The sequence below is a fragment of the Nicotiana sylvestris genome, chromosome 5 (assembly GCF_000393655.2).
Source record: "Nicotiana sylvestris chromosome 5, ASM39365v2, whole genome shotgun sequence".
NCBI classification, from domain to species: domain Eukaryota; kingdom Viridiplantae; phylum Streptophyta; class Magnoliopsida; order Solanales; family Solanaceae; genus Nicotiana; species Nicotiana sylvestris.
The window spans coordinates 146880253-146901750 of record NC_091061.1 but is presented as its reverse complement, the minus strand read 5'-3'; the positions used below and the strand labels follow the sequence as shown (position 1 = coordinate 146901750).

General features: G+C 37.7%; 1 long non-coding RNA gene across 1 annotated transcript; it reads right to left on the bottom strand.

The window, feature by feature from the left end:
• Nucleotides 1-1639: 1639 nt before the first annotated feature.
• Nucleotides 1640-18384, bottom strand: LOC104249889 (uncharacterized). Its single transcript, XR_011407443.1, has 6 exons — nucleotides 18245-18384; nucleotides 9393-9499; nucleotides 8176-8248; nucleotides 7614-7665; nucleotides 6654-6712; nucleotides 1640-1776 (listed from the first exon to the last, which is right to left on the bottom strand). It is a non-coding gene; the product is annotated as an uncharacterized lncRNA (long non-coding RNA).
• Between the last annotated feature and the right edge of the window lie 3114 nt (nucleotides 18385-21498).

Genomic DNA, 21498 nt, shown 5'->3' with positions numbered 1-21498 from the left:
ATTTAGCACATTAGGCTCAAACACGTAAAAAACCAGATAATAAATAAAGCCAAATAATAACAATTATTTTAAGCTCGAATTCTTAACCCTGAACCAGTGGTTCTGGGTTACATATCCCCAGCAGAGTCGCCAGAGCTGTCACACCTCCTTTTTACGCGCCCGCGGGGGCGCAGGGGAGTTTTTTCCAATTAAAGGACAATCGAAACGGGATTGGTTTAATTATTCAGAGTCGCCACTTGGGAGATTTAGGGTGTCCCAAGTCACCAATTTTAATCCCGAATCGAGGAAAAGAATGACTCTATATTATGGTCTGCGTACCAGAAATCCGGATAAGGAATTCTGTTAACCCGGGAGAAGGTGTTAGGCATTCCCGAGTTCCGTGGTTCTAGCACGGTCGCTCAACTGTTATATTCGGCTTGATTATCTGATTTTATACAAGTGTGAACTTATGTGCAAAATTTAACTTTTAACCGCTTTTATCATTTACTGTTTTTATCAAGAATTGCAACGTTGTGAAAATGTATCTCGAACCGCGTTACAATCAATGTACCCGTGGTCGTCGACACACTTTGACTCCGTTGAGATTTGGATTTGGGTCACATCAATGTGCACCCGAGTTTAAGGAAATTAAATTATTAAAGGCGCGCCTAAAGCGACTAGCGTATTTATTTTGGGTAGGACCGTGGAATTTTACTAAACGGTCCATCCCGAAGCCTAAACAATTTTTAAAGCAATATTTATTGAGGGCCCCGCAATTTGTATTTTTATTTGGCGAGGCTCACCTCGTTCTTTATTTCTAATGAATTTGCAACGTCATGGACATGCATCTCGAACCACGTCACAGTCAATGTACCCGTGATTAGAGAGGCATTTCGAATCCGTCGAGATTTGGATTTGGGTCACATAAATGTGCACCCGAGTTTAAGAAGGTAAAGTTTATTAAAGCGTATCCTAAAGAGACTAACGTGTTGTCATTTTAGGAAGGTTGTGAGATTTGCTAAACAACCCGTCCGGGAAACTAAATGCTTCAATGATTTACATTTAACAAGGGCCCCGCATCTGCGTGTTTTGTTTATTTTCATCGAGGCTCATCTCGTTCTTATTTTAAAAGGATATCCTATAGCAACTACGTTTCTTGTCGTGTTCGTCTCTATCAATTGAAAACGGTAGACAGTCCTAATTAATTACATGATTGCGAGTTTACTTATAACAGGATTTAAAATGCTTTTACAGAATAATAAAATGTGACTGCGATTATGGATAACTAGCCGAAAATTATGGGCCCAAACCTAGCTCATGCGAGATGGCCAGACTTAGGCCCCCTTTTTCGATATGGGCCTAACTGATTTGTTTCGATTTGGGCTCGGCCTTCATGAGATTGAGGCCTAGGACTGATTCTTTGTTCTGTGAAATGAGTTTATCAATTTATATGGGACAATCTGGCAAAAGGAGAAAGAATTTTAACTAAAGTGGATAGTTTTCCTATTTGGCTTACATTAGAGAATATATTACACCCTCAGACTAAGTCTAAAGGTACAACTTATTACACTGGGAATGTTTTTTTCACCTAACAGCACACATACATGACTAGCATGCATTAACCTGCATTGATACACTAAGCATGTAGGCTACTTCTATTATCCAAACAAAAATGTAACTACTATATACTACATGACATTTAACACAACAGTCCACGTGTATATAAACAATCTGCAGGTCCTCTCTTTTGCATTTATGTTCAAACTCTCAGTTACATTAGTGGTATCGATTGTGTACCTGGTAAGGAGGACAAAGAAGAAAGGAATGATCAGCTAAGCAATATGCAGTGAATACAGCAACAGCAGATAACACCAACAACACAGCAACAACAACCAGCCACAATGATGAAGCTCACAAGTGGTCGAGCAACAAACAAGCAGTCCCAGAAACAGAATGATGAACCAACAGAAAACCAGAGTATTCAATATAACAGCACCAGCAGTTCAACAATCACAAACAGCTCGGCAAATAACCAACAACAATTAGCAAAGACAGCTTGGCTAACTTGAACTCCTAAGCAGTTTTCAGACAGTGTTTTGTTACAATATTCTGAAATTTTCTTTTTGTTTTTTTTTTCTTTCTCTCCAGACTCAAAAATGTCCAGCCTAAGACCCTTAAACTTCAGCCCCTGTTTTAGTTATCAAATGGCCTATTTATAGGCCAAATGCACCATTACAGCTGAGCTGCCCTGCCTGCCAATTGGCAGAATGCCCATACTCTTTAAGCCCATGCTCAGCATGCTTGGTGTCAGCTCCCTTTATTCCCCACGCCTGGTTTTGTTTAATCCAGAATTATGGGCTCATTTGTTTATTCATTTTGAGCCCCCATACCCTTGTGTCTTGTTCCCCCATTGGTATTAGTTTAATCCTAAGTTAGTACCCTTTTTGTCAGCTCACTTAAACTAATTACTTCTGTTCTTTTTAAACACCCCAGAATACCCCCGTTAACCTTGATTATTACTGCCCCTGCCTATTGCAGCATTAGGGCATTTTTGCACTGATGAAAACTCGAACTCAGGACTGCCTAGACTGAACCCTTTTAGTCATTTTTATAATGCCAACAGACCATTTCAAACATTACTAGGTCATCCAGCCAGTGTCCGAGTTTAATTAGTTATGTGAAACTCCTAGCTCCTTCGATCCATTAGTTATAGAAAACTAATCGACGACATTTATCGAGTCGACTATACTAATTATAGCAGGTAATAATCAGTCGCTCATATAAACAACACGTTCGGGGACCTAAAGGGTATCAGACAACTTTTATTAAATTACTGGGCCTATATGAATTAGTTCCTTTGACGATTAATCTAACTGACGATCATGTTTATCACAGAGTGTATTCAGAACAAACAGAAGACAATCGACCAAATAAAGGGTCTTTAACAGAGATGAAAGAAATCTGGAAGAAGTAACAAAATAACAAACAACACAAAGAGATATGCTGACAACTTATTTGGAAATAAAACAAAAGAACGGAAAACTTACCAAAATGTTTAAACCAAACAGACCCAAATCAAACTCGACTTCGAACCTTTGAGGCCGAACAAACCTTAATCAGGGTGTTCTCACATGAGAACACCTTGGTTAAGGTCTATTAGACCTCAAACCTATGTCAAAACTGGCCGGGTTCCCCAGGTGCATGTGCTTCAGAAGTCTGGATTTCCAGATCTGGATTTTTGGGAGTTGTGGGTGGATTCGGACCAAACCAAGCTTGGTTTGGTCACGAGGAAGGTCAGGAGAGTGTCTAGCATGAAGATGGGGTGGTTTGGCATAGGTCCAGGTTCGACTCAAATCTTCAAACGAAGATTCGAGACGAACGGAAGTGATTCGAGGCTTGTGGTTAGTGGATTCGTGTTCAGGATGGTCGGGTGCATCGGGGGTGTTATTTTGGTGGTCATCGGAACTGTGGTTGCCAGGCTTATGGTGGGAAACCTAGGCTGCTAGGGTTTGAGAGGAAAGGGAGCCTGGGGAAGATGGTGAATAGTGGCCGAGGGGGGGGTGTGGCTTGGGGCGTGGGGTAAGGGGGTTAGGTTTATATATGTATTGAGGGTTTAGATCCTGGCCATTGGATCAATTGAGATCAAGGGCCAGGATCTAACCATTGAGGAGGGACGACGTCGTTCGGGAGATGATAGTGGGTTATGACCGGGTAGGGGATTGGATCGGGTCATGTTGACGGGTTTAGAGGAAGGCCTGGATCCGTTGGATCAATGGGAATGAACGGCCCAGATTAACTTGCCTGAAACGACGTCGTTTCGACTTAGCAGGGGCTGTATTGGACCGTTTGATTGCCATGAATCAACGGCTCAGATTGAGGCGCTGATACGACGTCGTTTGGGACGTGTCCGGGCAGCCTGTGTTTGGACTGGATCTGTGTCCTGGTCTTGGGCCTATTTTGTTTCATTTCTTGGCCCAAACCGATTTTCCCTACTCTTTTGCTTTTGTTTTCTTTCTTATTATTTTTTCTTTTCTTTTAAACAAAATAAAAATAACAAATAATAAGGTAACGGAATTAAACAACAATGCAACATTTTAACACAATTATCACAAAAATATTTACGTAGGTTAGCTAAGAGCCTAGGGCGAACGGTGCACATATATATTTTTTGAATTTTCTTTTACTGACCGAATTATGGTTTAACCATCCTAATACATATATTTTGTATTTTGTTTGTTAATGATTAAATGCAAAAAAAAAGAATGGACAGATCCACAAGTGACTAACAACACATGAAAACTCGAACAATTGTACAACGAAGCCATTTGTCACTATTTTTATTTTCTTTTGGAGCGAATGTCCGTAAAGCAAAAATCACGTGCTTACAATATCTGTTACGGCATGCAACCCGATCCAATATAATATCTGTTGCGGCGTGCTACCCGATCCATATATAATAAAAGTGTTGCGGCGCGCAAACCATACCAAATATACAGTCAACAGTGATCATAATAACAGTCCCGACAAGGGGTCAACAATAAACTACACTATCCCGGCAAGGGAATTCAACAGTACAAGTATATACATCCCGACAAGGGAGAATCGGCTATAACCAATCTTAACTCAACTCCTACTCATCTCAATTATCACCATTTCTCCATCATAAGTATCTTCCACGAAAATAAACTTAAGTCGTTACTCATTATCAAGAATTCACCCACTATAGCATTCGTAGTATCATTTAGGGATACAACAAGTATCAATTAAGGACTCACGGTCATGCTCGACACCAACGTATAGATACTCGTCACCATGCCTATATGTCGTACTCAACAAGAAGCAATTAGCAAATGGGACTCAACTCCTAATCCTTCAAGCTAAGGTTAGATCGAACACTTATCTCGATGCCTCGAACACAACTCAAGTTTCAATTATAGCTTTACCCCTTGATTCCACCGCCAATTCGCTATTTGGAGAAGCAAGATTGTTTGAAAAATTGCCTCTTATGTTTTTGGGTTTTGAAAAATAAAAAATAACTGAAAATCTCGTCTAAATATACTACTCTCAGACGCCCTGTGCGGACCGCACAAAATCAACTACGGCCGCACAACACTACTTGTGTTCTGCAGTGACAGGTCTTAGTATTTTGGCCATAACATTTTCTACAGATGTCCAAATGCTTATTATAATATGTTTCTGAAAACTACACACGAAGATCTACAACATTTGTTTTTGAATCATCTCAAAATTCTTTATGAATCAAAAGATATAGGCTTCCGCAGTCGGACCTGTGAAGTGTTCTTCACCGCTGACCGCACCAAAACTAGTGCGGCCGAACACAAGCCCTTTGCGGCAGCAGTCTATATCGTGCGGACCACATTGGCCTGATAAGAGGCCTCCCACCTCTCTGAGCCTACAACAACTCTGTTTTTAAGCCTAAGACGTGTCCCGGAACCTACCCGAAACTCACCCGAGCCCTCGGAACTCCAAACCAAGTGTACACAAAACTTCAAAAATATCCTACGAATTTATTCGTGTAATTAAATCATCAAAATAACATCATGAACATCAAATTAAATCCCAAGATCAATGAAGTTTTCTCAAAACTTCTTTAAACATCAATTTTTGCAATTTAAATCCGAATCACGTCAAATGACATCCATTTTTCACCAAATTCCACAGAAACGTCTTAAATCATGTATAAGACCTGTACCGGGCGCCAAAATCAAAATACGGGCCCGATACCATCATGTTCTAAGCAAATTTCATTTCAATTTTTCTTAAACAATTTCAGAAAATAATTTCCTCTAAAAATTTATTTCTCGGGCTTGGGACCTCGGAATTCGATTCCGGGCATACGCCCAAGTCCCATATTTTCCTACGGACCCTCCGGGATCGTCAAATCACGGGTCCGGGTCCGTTTACCCAAAACATTGACCGAAGTCAAATTAACTCGTTTTATAACCAAATTGTTATCATTTTTCACAGATTTTCATATTTAAGCTTTCCGGCTACGCGCCCGGACTGCGCACGCAAATCGAGATGACTCTAAATGAGGTTTTCAAGGCATCGGAAACACAGAATTTAATTTAAAGCAAATGACCCAAATATGTACACCCCTAGACACAGAACTCTTGCAAATTAAGGTATTTCTTTTTTACTTCCTTCAATAACTAACATTTTACAAAAATATGGCAAATAAAGCAGAAAATGAAGGATAATTTTTAGAAAAACCAAATGACATCACTATTACCTCTCTAAGATTTTCTGCACATGGTAACGGTAATAGAAGAGGAAAAGCAGAATCTGAAACCATAAAAACTTGCTAAAAAATCAATTAAAAAAGAAGACTCACCGGACTATTTAGTATTTAGTAAAGTTTGCAATACCACATATTCGTTCCTCTCACAAGTTACTACTATAATAGAAAAAAGTCAAATGCTCTATATAATAGCAGAAGGCATTTCATCCAGATACAGAAGAAGATATTGGTAAATCAAGATCTTCCGGCACAAGCAATAAAGCACTAAATTACAGACATTTCAACTTTAAAGCCATTCAGCAATAGATTCATAAGCATTTTACATTTCTTCCATCATTTCATAATCTGCATCTCTACAGGATTAGAAAGTCTAGATCAACCAAGTAGTAAGAATCAAATGCAAAAACCTTACCTAAATGCATTGCGGATTGCCAATGAAAGCTCCCTTTTTGGTATCCTTAGGGAAATCATCTTTAAAAAAAATAGTAATTAGTAACTTTGTGGCTAAGATTGATCTTTATTTTCGTTAATAAACTATAAATTTTATGTAATAAAATCTTAAAATGAACAAAAGACACTTGAAGCCCCTAAAAGCATATACTCCGAGAGTCATTGTTGCATTCTCTATAGAGATACTACTCAATCCCTAGTATATTTGTCTGCAGATATTTTTGAAGTATTTGGAACGAATAGTGCACAACTACATTATTTTACACAGCATGTGCAGTTAACTGGCAAGCTTCTATGGTGAAGAAATTACTTCATTAAATACTTGTGCTGCAGAATGATATCTCTCATAGCATCTAAATTGTTTATTAAAAGGAATTACTGAGTAATGGTAAAAATTTAGCAATAACCTTAGAAAACATACATCTTTTGGAGGTGCTAATAGAATAGCAATTAATTCAAAAGTACTAACTTCATTGTAAGACCTGCATAACACAGGGGGCCTTATGCGACCTCAAAGTTTAGATGACCTACCTCCTGAAGTATTGTGTTTTATATAGCACAACTCTTGTACCTGAGGTGCATAAATTTTCTCATACTTGCATCAAACATTTTGTCATATTAATGGTCACAAAGTCAATCTCTTACAATGAGATATCATCATGCAAAGCAGCTATAATAGTTGGCTACACAGACCATCAGATATGTTGTAGTAACTAATAGTCAAATAGAATATATGTAGTTCAAAGTAAATGCATATAACTCCGGAATCAACTGACCCTTCGTAAATTCAGCAATGAATGGAAAGAAATCGTTCAGATAGAATAGTCTTTACTATGATTAAGATGAACATTTGAAATGCGTCATACAAGGAAGTTGTACAAACTCCACAATGAAGGAACCTCAGGAAAGGGATATCACTCACCGCTGAGATGTCAATAAAATTTCTCAATGAAAATTGTCTCCCCATCTTCAAGCTGCAAAATCCAAGAATTTTTACACAAGGAAATCTCTCATCAATTAAAAATTCAGTACAAGAAACAATAACGATGGGAAGACTAATTAAACTCATCGGCAAATCCATAAACATTACAAAGTGAATATTTTTTACAACTCATAGCACCTATCAACTGCTAAAAAATAAGCTTCTTGTCAATGTTTTCAGACTTCACATTGATTGGAAATGTCATTCTTTTGAGTAATTTAATACCTGGAAAAAACAGAAATGGCATATTATAATGTTGATAGCTTAGAAACTGGTAGAAAAAGAAAGAAAAGAAAATTAATATTCTATAGGGACTTGGCCCATCTTTCTTTTATTGTTTGAGAAGTTTACATGTTGGTTTCTCTACTTTCTGATATGCACATAAACTGTATCAGTATCAAAACTTGCTGAATTGTTGTAAAGTCTAACAACCGATTCCAGTTCCCCTATCCTAACAAGCTTTGGATGAAAATGAATAAGGAAAAAAGTGAATGAGAACTACCAGCAATTCCAAGTGCATACTGGTCAGCTGGAAGCCTGGAACCTCATTTTTGGAGACAAAAGATGTTGAATACCTGCAGTAGTACATAAAGAATAAGTATACAAAATGTACCCAAAAGAAAGATGTCTATGGGCTTCGACTCATCATTCCTAAGACTAAAGTGTAACAGCAAGTAGCATTCTGACTTCCATGCAAATCATATCAGGAATAACTATGTACGCCACTTATGAAGATAACTCGACACTCCAATTCAGTTTTTGTACATCTTGAAGCAGCACCTTGAATTGTCTTGTACAGCTATTTAGTGGTTGAACTTTAGGAAAGTATCATTGACTGTAACTTTCTCCTTCATTTATTGCAATTACTTTTATCACATAAAAGCGTATTGAATTTCACTTCACTCAAGCTCTATGTACCCCCGCCGGATGCATCTCTAGGATTTGACTCATGACTAATTTCACCAAAAACAGAATCTTCTCTCGCTATCTACTTACTTTTGATTTTTACCTTCTGCAAATAATTTGATATCCCATTTCTTCCCCTAAATAAGCAAAAAAAGAAAAAAAAAAAAAAAAAAAGAACCAAAGGTCTTCTTATTAACTCTCAAAATAATATGCTTCTGCCGAAAATTTCATTTGGGCTCCAGCTACTGGCTTGTGTCTGGAAGCACTAGACTCTGTAAATATTTTTATAGTACAGCATACTATGTTGCTTCCCATCAGAGTGTTTACTCTGCATTTTGTAAAGGTACTAATCCTTGTCTTTGTAGACAATGTCTTCCACTTTCTAGCCACTTCACCATCTCATTTATAATAATCTTGGTTTTTAAGTTTTGAATTGTTGAGAAATCTATTATCTTAATAAGGGTATATTAGTAACTTACGTCAATACAATCTATCCATTGTTTTAACAACATAATAGTATACAATATAAGGTATAAAACCATTATGAAATGATATGCAATAACAATCCAAACATGAAATCGTTCTTTGTCATATTTGAATTTCTCCAAATTTCTAGTTATAAGTAATATCTAAAGGGGAATACAACATTGTCACTTGTGTTTGGTTCTTTATTAAGGTCTACATTTCGTAATTTTAACATTTAATTTACTCCTGGTAGACACATCCTTACATTATACACATGAAATATAAATCACAATCATTTTGCATTATAATTAACCACACAACATTAGAACAAAAAAGTGCAGAAATCACCTCTTATGGTCGAAGCAGTTTTCCCTTTTCCCCACCTTAAGCGACTTCCACTTTCAAAAGCCTGTGATAAGGAGCTAGACTAAAAATTCAAAAAGCAATCAGGTTCCCTGAAAAAATTCAGCTCAAATTAATCTTAAAGAAAAAATCATCTCAAATTCCTCTTAGAAAGAAAACATCGAAATAATGACAAAACTATACAACTTAATGAAATCTCAAACTATTCGATGTAATTAAATTGATTGATTGTGGGAAAATAAAATACGCATGAGCAAATTCGACAAAACTCCAATAAAAACTACCCAAAAGCTCAAGATGTCCAAAAAAAATGGATTTAAAAACATGCATGGCTGAGAAAACAAAGAAAATAGAGAAAAATTCAAGGAAGATTATATTACATGATGAAATCATGTAAATTTACAACATAAGGTACCAAATCAAAAACAAATCCTTCTAATAAGCAAATATATCAATTACATGTAAAAGGTAAAAGAGCAACATAAATAATTGTTAAGTTGTTTCAGGCATATCATCAAACACCTGGCTACAACTCTATGTGTACTCTCGCTAAAACTCCCATCATGTGCAGAATTCGTATAGAGAACATGAAGAAAAACCCCCAAAAAATCCGTAAGAATATCTATTCAAAATTCGGTGAATTGAGCATAAAAATAAATAATAGTTGCTGACATAGATAATCTTAACCAACAGTCAACACTCCGAATATTTCTTAATTCGGTCTTCTTGATTTGTTCATGGTAGATAAGTAATTAGAAACAATCTCCACCTTCAAAAGACCCAAAACATTAAAGATAAAGAATAATAAAAAACCAATAACCAAAGTGAAAGAAGAAGAACAACAAAACTCAGAAAAAGAAGAAAGCAGAAGAAAAGATTGAGCAAAATATTTCTATGGAATTCCAAGAGGAAGTTGTAAAATTCCCAAAGCAGGAATGCATACATGTTCCTAAATCGTAAGTAACGCCACAAAGTGAAGCCAGCCATCCCTGTCTCATCTAAGTAGCATCCGCTAAGGCTATACCTGTCTCGTCTAAAAGGATCATTCCAATCGATCAACTGAAGGAGTTCATTGAAGGAACCATTCAGAACAAATATGAAGTTGCTGCCAAATCCCCCTTACATATACAAAGCCGTACACTCAAGGGTCGATATGTTGAAGATGTCTGCTGGCTATCAACCTCCAAAGTTTCAACAGTGTGATGTTAAAGGTAACCCAAAGCAACATGTGGCGCACTTTGTGGAGACGTGCAACAATGCTGGGACTTAAGGAGATTACCTCATCAAGCAGTTTGTCCGCTCGCTAAAAGGAAATGCTTTTGACTGGTACACAGACCTCGAGGCTATATCTATCGATAGCTGGGATCAACTAGAGCAAGAGTTCCTCAATCGCTTTTATAGTACGAGACGTACTGTGAGTATGATAGAACTTACAAATACTCGTCAACGAAAGGGGAACCAGTTATCGACTTTATCAATCGTTGGGGGAATGCAAGCCTCAACTGCAAAGACAAACTTAGTGAAGCTTCAGGCATAAAGATGTGCATCCAAGCCATGCATTGGGGATTGCGCTACATCTTGCAAGGTATCAAGCCTGACACATTTGAAGAACTTGCAACTCGTGCCCATGACATGGAATTGAGCATGGCCTCCGTTTGAAATGAAAGGCTGCCCATCTATGAACCTTGCAAAGGGAATGACAAGCAAGAAGTCAGGAAGTGGGGAAAGTTCGTACCCAAGTCTGAAAGCAAAGAAGCTATGAATGTCAACACGACACCTGTGAAGTCCATGACGAAGGTGAGTAAGAAGCAGAGTATGAAATCCACTTATTTTCAAGATAAGCCAAGTGGAAAGTTGACTCTAAAAGAAATGCAAGAGAAAGAGTACCCATTTCTGGATTCTGATGTGCCAACCATTTTCGAAGAACTTCTCGAGTTAAATCTCATTGAGCTTCCAGAGACGAAGCGACCAAATGAATCTGGGAAAACGAATGACCCAAATTACTACAAATATCACCGACTTGTAAGCCACCCTCTGGAGAAGTGCCTTGCCTTCAAGGACAAAGTTATGGACTTGGCCCGTGAAAAGAAGATCGTGCTTGAAGATGAGAAAGCAAGCGCGAACCAAGTCTCTATCACCTTTGGTGCATTCAGTCTAGATGAGTTATGTAGTTTAAAAGGAATCAAAAATGAAGAATTACTAGAGAAAAACAAAGTTGAAGACGATCAACCTAATGATGATGAAGGTTGGACGTTGGTGACTCATCGTAGGTGCCACAAAAAGAGCCCACGAAAAGAATCAATAGAACAACCAACAAGGAAGATGATGGTAAAAAGACCAACGAAAAAGAATCCAGTTAGGCATTTGAAGAAAGCAAAAGTGGAGATGCACCACCCTCAAAAGCCACGACATACAATGACCTTGGAGGATTTCTTGCTATCTTGGTTCCACACGAATATTTCATGTGATGGTATTGAGGCCTCTTGTTGCAACGCTGATAAAGGGGAAGAAAAGAGTGATGACCTACCGTTGGCACCATCTTCGGAAAAGCTCATCGAGTCCAATCCTCAAGAAGTTAATGCTTGTGAGGAAAAAGTCACGTTCACAAATGACAATTTTCTGCTAGGTCTCTTCATAACTGCCCATTGTACCTGGTTGGCTATATGCAAGATGAAAGGGTAAATCAAATTTTGGTTGACGGAGGATCCTCAGTAAACATTTTTCCAATTTGCATTGAGAAATAACTTGGTATTCCCATGAACGAACTCTCAGAAAGTCGTGTGATGATCCAGGGATTCAACCAAGGGGGGCAAAGAGCCATAGATGTGATCAAGCAGGAAATCACCATTGAAGATACACAATCAAGTTCATGACTACATGTGATCGATGCAAAGACTTCATATAACGTCTTCCTTGGAAGGCCTTGGATACATGAGAATAAAGTAGTTCCATCTACCTACCATAAATGTCTAAAATACTACGATGGTAAAGTCGAGAAAAAGATAACTACAGATGATAAGCCATTCACGGAGGCTGAGTCACACTTTGCCGATGCAAAGTTCTACTTGAAGAATCGTATTGTGAAGGAGCTAAAAGCTGATGATGGCATGAAAAGAAAGAATTACGAGCCCACAACTAAAAGAGCAGAGGTGACTACTGGTGAAGCCAAAGCTGTTACTGAAGAGATACAACCCAACACGTATAAATCTTGTAGAGGAAATATTGCGTCTTATGGCAAGAAAGTAAGTCATGCGCTCCAATATGTCCCTAAAAGGAAGAAATATGAAGGTGTATCATCTAGCCCCAAAACTAACATACTAAAGGAGTTAACTCTTCCAGTAAAACAAATCGAGGCAATAAAGTTGTTCTCAAAGCCACTTGCAGGGTTTGTGGCCCAAAGTCATTTGCAGAATGTGGCACTCCCTACAAAGCGAACAAATAAAGGTTTTGATCCTAACACTTACAAGCTATTTGCAAAAGCTGGATACAATCCTAATGAGTTATCAAAGTTAGGGAAGCTACTATCAGAAGCTGCAACGAGACAACCACGTGAAGGTTTGGGATACAATCAACCGTCACCAATGCACATCTCCATAAGAAGGGCGAGTAGCAATTATATCAATGTAGAAGACTAATCTACCGCTTCTAACAAGCCTTTTGTCTTTGATCGACTTGGAAAATCACATGTGAGGACCTCCATATTTGAAAGATTAGGTCCATTAAAGAAGGGGAACAAGTTCCAGAGAAATTTTCAAAGCATAAGAACACCCGCTTTGCCCAAAATCTAGAAGATCTCTAAGGATTTCCAAAGTTTGGTTCCTTCCAGAATGAGGTGACAAACAAAACTTGTGGTTTCATGTAAAGAAATACTGAAGGTAAAGTCATATGCTATGGTCTACACTAAGAAACGTGATGAAGATGAAGAAAGTGTGAGTTCTTCGTATCATGTTACTGTACAAGGTGAGAATGGTGTTCCATCTTCAATGGAGGATAATGCAGAATTGGAGGATGTTTCACCGTGTTGTCACATATACTTCAACGATAGGGACCCTCAAGAAGATGAAGTTGCGAAAGATGCTCCACCTGAACTTGAAGAAGGAGTGAAGACGACAGTTGATGCCTTAAAAGAAGTTAACCCTGGCACCGATGAAGAACCAAGACCCACCTACCTAAGTGCTTTACTAGAAGTTGATGAAGATAACACTTATATTGAGTTACTCAAGGAGTTCAGGGACGTCTTCGCTTGGAGTTACAAAGAGATGCCTGGCTTGGACCCGAAAGTAGCAGTCCATCACCTTGCAGTCAAAAATGGTGCTCGCCCTGTTAAACAAACTCAAAGGCGTTTTAGGTCGGACTTGGTTCCCTTGATTGAAAATCGAAGTTAACAAACTCATCGAATCTGGCTTTATTCGTGAAGTTAAATAACCAACATGGGTTTCAATTATTGTCCCTTTAAGGAAGAAAAATGGCCATATTCGAGTGTGTGTTGACTTTAGGGATCTTAACAATGCGTGTTCGAAAGATGAGTTCCCGCTTCCTATTCTAGAACCGATGATCGATGCTACTACAAGGTACGAGGCAATGTCATTTATGGACGGTTCATCAGGCTATAACCAAATTCGCATGGCGCCAAAAGATGAAGAGCTTACTGCATTCCGTACCCCCAAGAGTATTTATTGCTACAAGGTAATGCCTTTTGACTTGAAGAATGCTGGTGCTACTTACCAAAGAGCTATGCAGAATATCTTTGATGACATTCTCCACAAGAATGTCGAATGCTATGTTGATGACTTGGTGGTAAAATCAAGAAAGAAAAACGACCACTTAAAAGACTTAAGAATGGTGTTTGAGTTGCTCCGGAGATAGCAACTTAGGATGAATCTATTAAAATGCACCTTTGGAGTAACCTCCGGAAAGCTCCTAGGTTTCATTGTCCGACATCAAGGGATTGAAATAGATCAAGCTAAAGCAGATGCAATCTTGAAAATGCTTGAGCCCCGCAATATTCATGAATTGAAAAGTCTGCAAGGAAAGCTAGCATACCTTAGGAGATTCATCTCTAACCTAGTTGGGAGGTGCCAACCATTCAGCCGCCTTATGAAGAAAGGTGTCCCTTTCAAATGGGACCAAGCGTGTAGCAAGGCCTTTGAGAGCATTAAATCCTACTTGATGAAGCCTCCGGTTTTGGCAGCCCCTATACTTGGAAAATCGCTGATGCTATACATTTCAGCATATGAAAGGTCAGTTGAGCGCTGTTGTCCCAAGAAAATAGTGAAGGGAAAGGAAACTCCCTTTACTACTTAAGTAGGATGATGACACCAAATGAGCTGAATTATTCGCCAATTGAAAAGTTATGTTTGGCGCTAGTTTTCTCAATCCAAAAGTTGAAGCACTACTTTCAAGCTCATGTCATTCGTTTGGTTTCTAGAGCAAATCCCATCAAGTTCATGATGTCAAAAGTTGTCCTTAGTGATCGACTAGCAAGGTGGTACCTCCAGTTTCAACAATTTGAAATCGTGTACATCCCTCAAAAGGCTATAAAAGGACAAGCATTAGCAGACTTCTTGGCAGATCACCCTATACATGATGATTGGGAGCTAACTAATGAACTACCTGATGAGGACGCAATGGTCGTTGAAGTTTAACCTCCATGGAAGATGTACTTTGATAGTGCCGTGCATCGTGGAGGAGCTGGTGCTAGTGTAGTATTTGTCACTACCTAAGGTGAAGTCTTGCCCTACTCTTTCACCTTGACACAACTCTGTTCCAACAATGTTGCTGAGTATCAAGCATTAATACTTGAGCTTGAAATGACTGTTGATATGAAGCAATTACGATTGCAAGTCTTTGGTGACTCCCAGTTAGTGGTCAATAAGCTTTTAGGTAGTTACGAGGTTAAGAAGCCTGAACTACGCCCATATCATGATTATGCTAAAAAGTTAATGGGGTGGCTTGATGTGACTATTAATCATGTGCTAAGGAAAGAAAATAAGAAGACTAATGCTTTAGCTGACCTAGCTTCATCATTAACCCTGCCTGATCAAGCGCAAGTTATTGTCTGCCAAAAATGGGTAGTACCGCCGTCAAATGAGGCTAAAAAGGAAGAAAATGAACTCAAGCATCTTGTCGCGGTTTCTGAAGTTGAGAAAGAAGAATGGCGACAACCCATTATCGACTACTTATGCTATGGGATACTTCCAAAAAATCTGCGAGAAGGACTGAAATCCGTCGTTGTGCACCTCGCTTCCTTTACTACAAAGATACGCTATACAGAAGGTCATTTGAAGGAGTACTCTTGTGATGCTTAGGGGAAGATGAAGCACTCCAAGCTTTGCAAGAAGCGCATTCTGGGGTATGTGGGTCGCACCAGTCTGGACCAAAGCTCCACTTCCATATAAAAAAAGATGGAATATTATTGGCCAACGATGGTAAAATATTGCTTGGACTACGCTTAAAGATGCAAGGCTTGTCAATTTTATGCGAATTTTATTCATCAACCTCCTGAAGTGTTACACTCGACTGTTGTATCCTGGCCATTTGATCCTGATGTTGTTGGACCATTGCCAAAGTCCTCTGGTGGGCACCTATACATCTTGGCTGCAACTGACTACTTCTCAAAATGGGCTGAAGTTGTTGCTCTTAAGGAAGTAAAGAAGGAAAATGTTGCAAGTTTCATCCGAGTAAACATTATTTATCGCTTTGGCATTCCTCGTTACATATAACGGATAATGGAAAGCCATTCGATAATAGGTTGATGAACAAGATTTGTGATCTCTTTGGCTTCAAGCAACGTAACTCTTCGATGTACAATGCTGCCGCCAATGGTCTAGCTGAGGCATTCAATAAAACTCTATGCAACTTGTTAAAGAAATTCGTCTCCAAATCCAAACGAGATTGGAATGACCGTATGGAAGAAGCTCTATGGGTATATAGGACAACTCACCGTACGCCAACACAAGCGACTCCTTATTCACTCGTTTATAGAGTCGACGTCGTCCTGCCACTTGAGCGTCAAATACCTTCGTTACGACTGGCTATTCAAGAAGTGATCACTGATGAAGAAAATGCTCGACTTCGATTAGCAAAGTTGGAGGCTCTTGATGAGAAGAGGTTGGAAGCTCAACAGAGTCTTGAATGTTATCAAGCTCGATTGTCTCGCGCCTTCAATAAAAGAGTTCGCCCGAGATCCTTTCAAGTAGGAGATCAAGTCCTTGTTGTACGAAGACCCATTATTACTTCCCATAAACCTTTAGGGAAGTTCACTTCAAAATGGGATGGGCCATATGTCGTGCAAGAAGCTTATTCAAGTGGGGCTTACAAGCTAGTTGATGAAGATGGCATGAGAATCAGCCCTATCAATGGCAAGTTTTTGAAGAAGTATTATCCTTGAAGTTGCAAAGCTTCTTGACGCATGAGCCTAAACTGCATGTTCCTATACTCCTGGCCCGCAAGAGTATAAACTATGTTCGGCCCAAAAAAAAGAGTCCGCTCGGTTGAAAATCTCGAAAGAGGCGGCCTAGGAAAAAGTAATGACATAAAAAAAATATTCTACCCATTCTGAACTACAGTATGACTTGATCCTCTTCACTGAGGTACGTAGGCAGCTTAGAGTTTCATTCTGAGTTCAGTCGTATAAGTTCAAAAGATACATAATCCCCCAATCATTGTCTGAATAAAGTACGATGGAGTGTAATTCATTCAATCAACACTTGAAAATCGAGCTGATTTACCATTTTTCTGTTAAACTTTGGATCCCATTTGATTTAAAGGGGCAACCGCTATGGTAAATTGGAGCCTTCAATAAAATGATTAATATCTTTTAGGAGGCTGCCAAATATATGCATTGAAGCCCTGAGATTCGTTATGCCTTCGAGTTCGCCAAACCTTCAAGTTTTTGGTCTTCAAGTTGAAGTCCTCCAAATCTTCAAGTTAGCCGGTCTTCTAGCTAAAATCTTCAGACCCGCCAGTTCTTCAAGTTGAAGTTTTCAAATCTACCGCCCTTCAAGTTGAAGTCTGCAAGTCCGCCAGTCCTTAAGTTGAAGTATTCAAGCCCTCCAAGTACATCGGTCTTCAAGTAGAAGTCCTTAAGTTCCACCAGAATTCAAGATGAGTTGATTAAACCCTCCAAATCTTTAAGTTGAAGTCTTCAAGTCTGCTAATTCTTCAAGTTGAAGTTTAAAGTCCACCGCTCTTCAAGTTGACGTATCAAAGTCTGCCAAATCTTCAAATCCGTCAAATCATTAAGTTTGTCCGTCTTCAAGTTGAAGTCTACAAATCCACCAAGTCTTTAAGTTGGGGTTTTCTAATTTTTCAATTTTAAGGTGGACGTTTAAGTCCCTTTACACCTTAAGTTGGTCTCTTTACGAGTTTGTTTTTAAAAAGAACTATGATTTTCCAATCTTAAGGCAGACGTTTAAGTCCCTTTGCACCTTAAGCTGGTATCATCACGGATTTGATCCGTTTATATGTTGTTGAGGATTTGTCCTTCTATAGGTGACCATAGATTTGTCCTCCTATGTGCTATTGCGAGGCTGATCCTTCTATATGCTGTTGAGAATTGGTTCTTCTATATGTTGTCATGGGGTTAATCTTATATATGTTGATTTGGATTTATCCGTCTATATGGTGATATGAATTTATCCATCTATATGTTGATATGGATTTATCCGTCTATATGACAATGTGGATTTGTCCGTATATATGTTGCGAGGGACTTATCCTCTTGTATGTTATTATGGATTTGATCAACTATTACCGGAGATTTGTCGAAGAGCTACAAAAAAGCCAAAAAGGATAACAAAAGAAGAAAAGCATAAAATAAGAAAAGAATAAATGACCTTGTGTACTTGTGTGTCAAAGGCCTGACTCGAAGCGATCGACAAACACTGCGAATTGATGTTTACACAGGCGAGTCATACATGTATTTATAGATAATGGAGGGCAAGGGACAATTGATTTTCGATGTGGGAATGAGTGTAATTTGTTTTCTACAAGGATTTGTATTTGCTAAAGTCAGAAGCCCAAACCTTTCCTTGCCCAAGTAAATAAGTGATAAAAGGAAAGGATCCCGTGCAGGCGGTGCCTCCGTGTAACATTACTAGGGAGCCAATGAGGTCAAACTTTGATTAAATGGATAAAGTGCAACAATACTACACTTGACCAGATATTCTAGAGTTGATATTTTAATACCTCATGCTACTTGTGAAAGGATCTTAAATGCCAAGAGGCTCACGTTGACTTTAATAAGCAAAGAACTATTTGTTTAAGTTGGTCTATTCATGAATTAAAGTCTACATCAGGAGCAACAGTCAATGAACTATGTGATAGAATATGAAAGTTGATGTCTCTTATGTCTACCGATCGGCGGAAATATCCTTTGAAGCTCAACGAATTTATACTTAGACACGTCTTAAAGTATGGGGCATTTGTAGGTATGTAAATTTTATGAGAATTAAGTTCATAAAATAATTTGGACTATACTTTAAATTAAATACATTTTGGTCCAAATAAATATTATGGGCTAATAAGTGGATTAATTGTATATGTCCAATTTATATGTGTTAAATAAATAAGTCTTAATCCATTGGCTAGCCCATTAACTGTGCTAAAGACGATGAGCCCACTTCATTGAGCCCAATAAGCCATCTTTCTAGAGGCTCAGTTTGGTGCCACGTGTCAAATAACGTGGCACGCCAAGTCAAATGGGAAAAGCTAATAGGATCATGCCACGTGTCAAAATGACAAGACATGCCAAGTTAAATTAAAAGGCCAATAAAATCGCACCAGATGTGCAAGTGACATGTTCTGGCCAATCAAATGCGGCCTTGTCACTCTTCAATCTGATTGGTCGGAAAAAATTTGTTCTTATCATAACTCTTCCATCCCACAACTATAAATAGGGGTCTTCATAACTCAGAAAAGACACCAGAAGTTATAACAAGAAGCAAGAGAGAGCTTGTAGATCAAACGCTGCAGATTTCTCTAAAAGCTACAAGCATTCAAGTGTTCTAAGGATCAAAAGATCAAGATGAAGATTCAAGAAAAAGCTACAAGCTATTGGATTAAACAATACGTCAAGATCAAGATTAGGCTTCAAGCACTTGGATTAAAATAAAATAAAATTCAAGATTAAGCTCAAAAGCTCTTTTATTTACTGTGAAAAAGTAGAATCAGAGGATTCATAGGGATTGTAACACTCAAATATTTGAAATAAAATACTACGATTGTTACAATATTTCTCGGTCTTGATTTTATTTTCTCGACGCAATTTATTGGCTACAACTAGGTCGAGTTAATTTTTGAGACTCTATGTTGCTTTCCAAATAAATGTAATTATAAGGTTTTCGCGTTGTACTTTTGGCTAAAGAAATGAATGACCCGATCTTTTATACTACAAATTTGCAAAAATCTTTTCTTGAGCTGCATCCAATTCATCTTGACATGCTTTTGCATTTGTTTATAGTTATATAATTATACTCTTTTTTAGATTAAGCGATATACGAGTTCTTTTATGTTTCAAATAAGGACATGAGCAAAATTTTAGTTGATTTTAGTTACTTTTTTACTTTTTTTGAAGTGTTGGCAAACGACGCCCTCTACTTCTACTTCGAACTAAAGGCGAACAGTCGCATTGCAAGCAAATAGAAATCCCCCGTCTGTATCCTAAATATTCGAAAATCAATTAAATTGATTATTTTGTCCAGTATAATCTCTATTTTAAAAGGTAAAAAAGGCAATAACTTTTCGCTAATGGCGTTCATGCTTTTAATATAACTAATTTCTCGTCACGTGTGTTGCACGTGTATATCAACTTATGTAATATACAATTTTGTAAAATAATATCAATATTATTAAAAACAAATGTTTGAGGAAATAATTATACGTAAAAGTATACAATATAAGATTTTATATATGATCAATGTGGATCTATCACATACAACTTTTGATAATCTTAAAATAATATCACAAGATAACATCGCCATACCAATAAAATAAGTTTATTTATAACGCACCCTCAATCATTTAGCTTAACATATAATAATATAGATTTGACTTATACCTATAGAACAGATTTCACCGATGTTTTTTTTATTGAATAATTGTTTTCATATATAAGGAGATAGATAATATATGAAAACCAATAAAATAGAAGTAATAGAATAATTATGGATCAAAATGAATATTATGCCAGTACAAGTTGCTTTTCATGTGAAGAAAAAACAAAATTTGATATATAGGTTGATACACCAACAATAATAACTTTTCGTTAAGTACAACTTCAAAAATCAAATTAGTTCATAATTTCTTCCATTATAAAGAAAGACCACTAATCTTTATTTAGCGAACGTTAATCTTCATTGATTCTTTCATCCTCTTCCTTTGTTCATCTTGTTGCTCAACTGTGGTAGCATCAACATCTTCAAGTTCATTTTTTTTTGGAGCAATTAAAGTTCCCCGTATAAATTTTAAGTTTTAGTAATTTTTACACAAATTTCAAATGGATGAATCAGTCGAGTAGACTCAGTTGAAGACGGAATTGCACCTTTCTTATCAATTTTGATAAAAAGAAAATTAATTCTCTATGTTTACTCAACACCATCTTGATTAGCATTAAGCTTCCAATTTGATGTCTTAGAATTCCAAAATAATACAGTATTGAACAATGCTTCTCCTTCATTCATCTTACTAAGCTAAATCCAAAATACATACATTAAATTAGAAAGAAATAAAAGAATATTGGCAAGTACCTTTAGGAATTCTAGAAGCTGACACTTGTCACCAAATTTTTAATTGAAGAAGCAAGGCACTGTTCGTCGATTTTGTGGCTGAATTCAAAATGAAAATTAAATATAATGGATAACTAAGTAGTATATAAAGTTGAAGGTAGTTTTGATTAGATTAGATCAATTACCTTCAGTCGTTTGTAGGAATGGATATAGCATATTCGTGCGTAATCCGTATCCATTGCCAATCAAATTTTCCGACATTGAAGAAAATGAGTTTATAGCAGCATGATAGATGAAGAAACTAATCCGAAAAATAGTCACCACCTTTCAACTATAATTCCTAAAAGCAAACCCAAAGGTGTCAA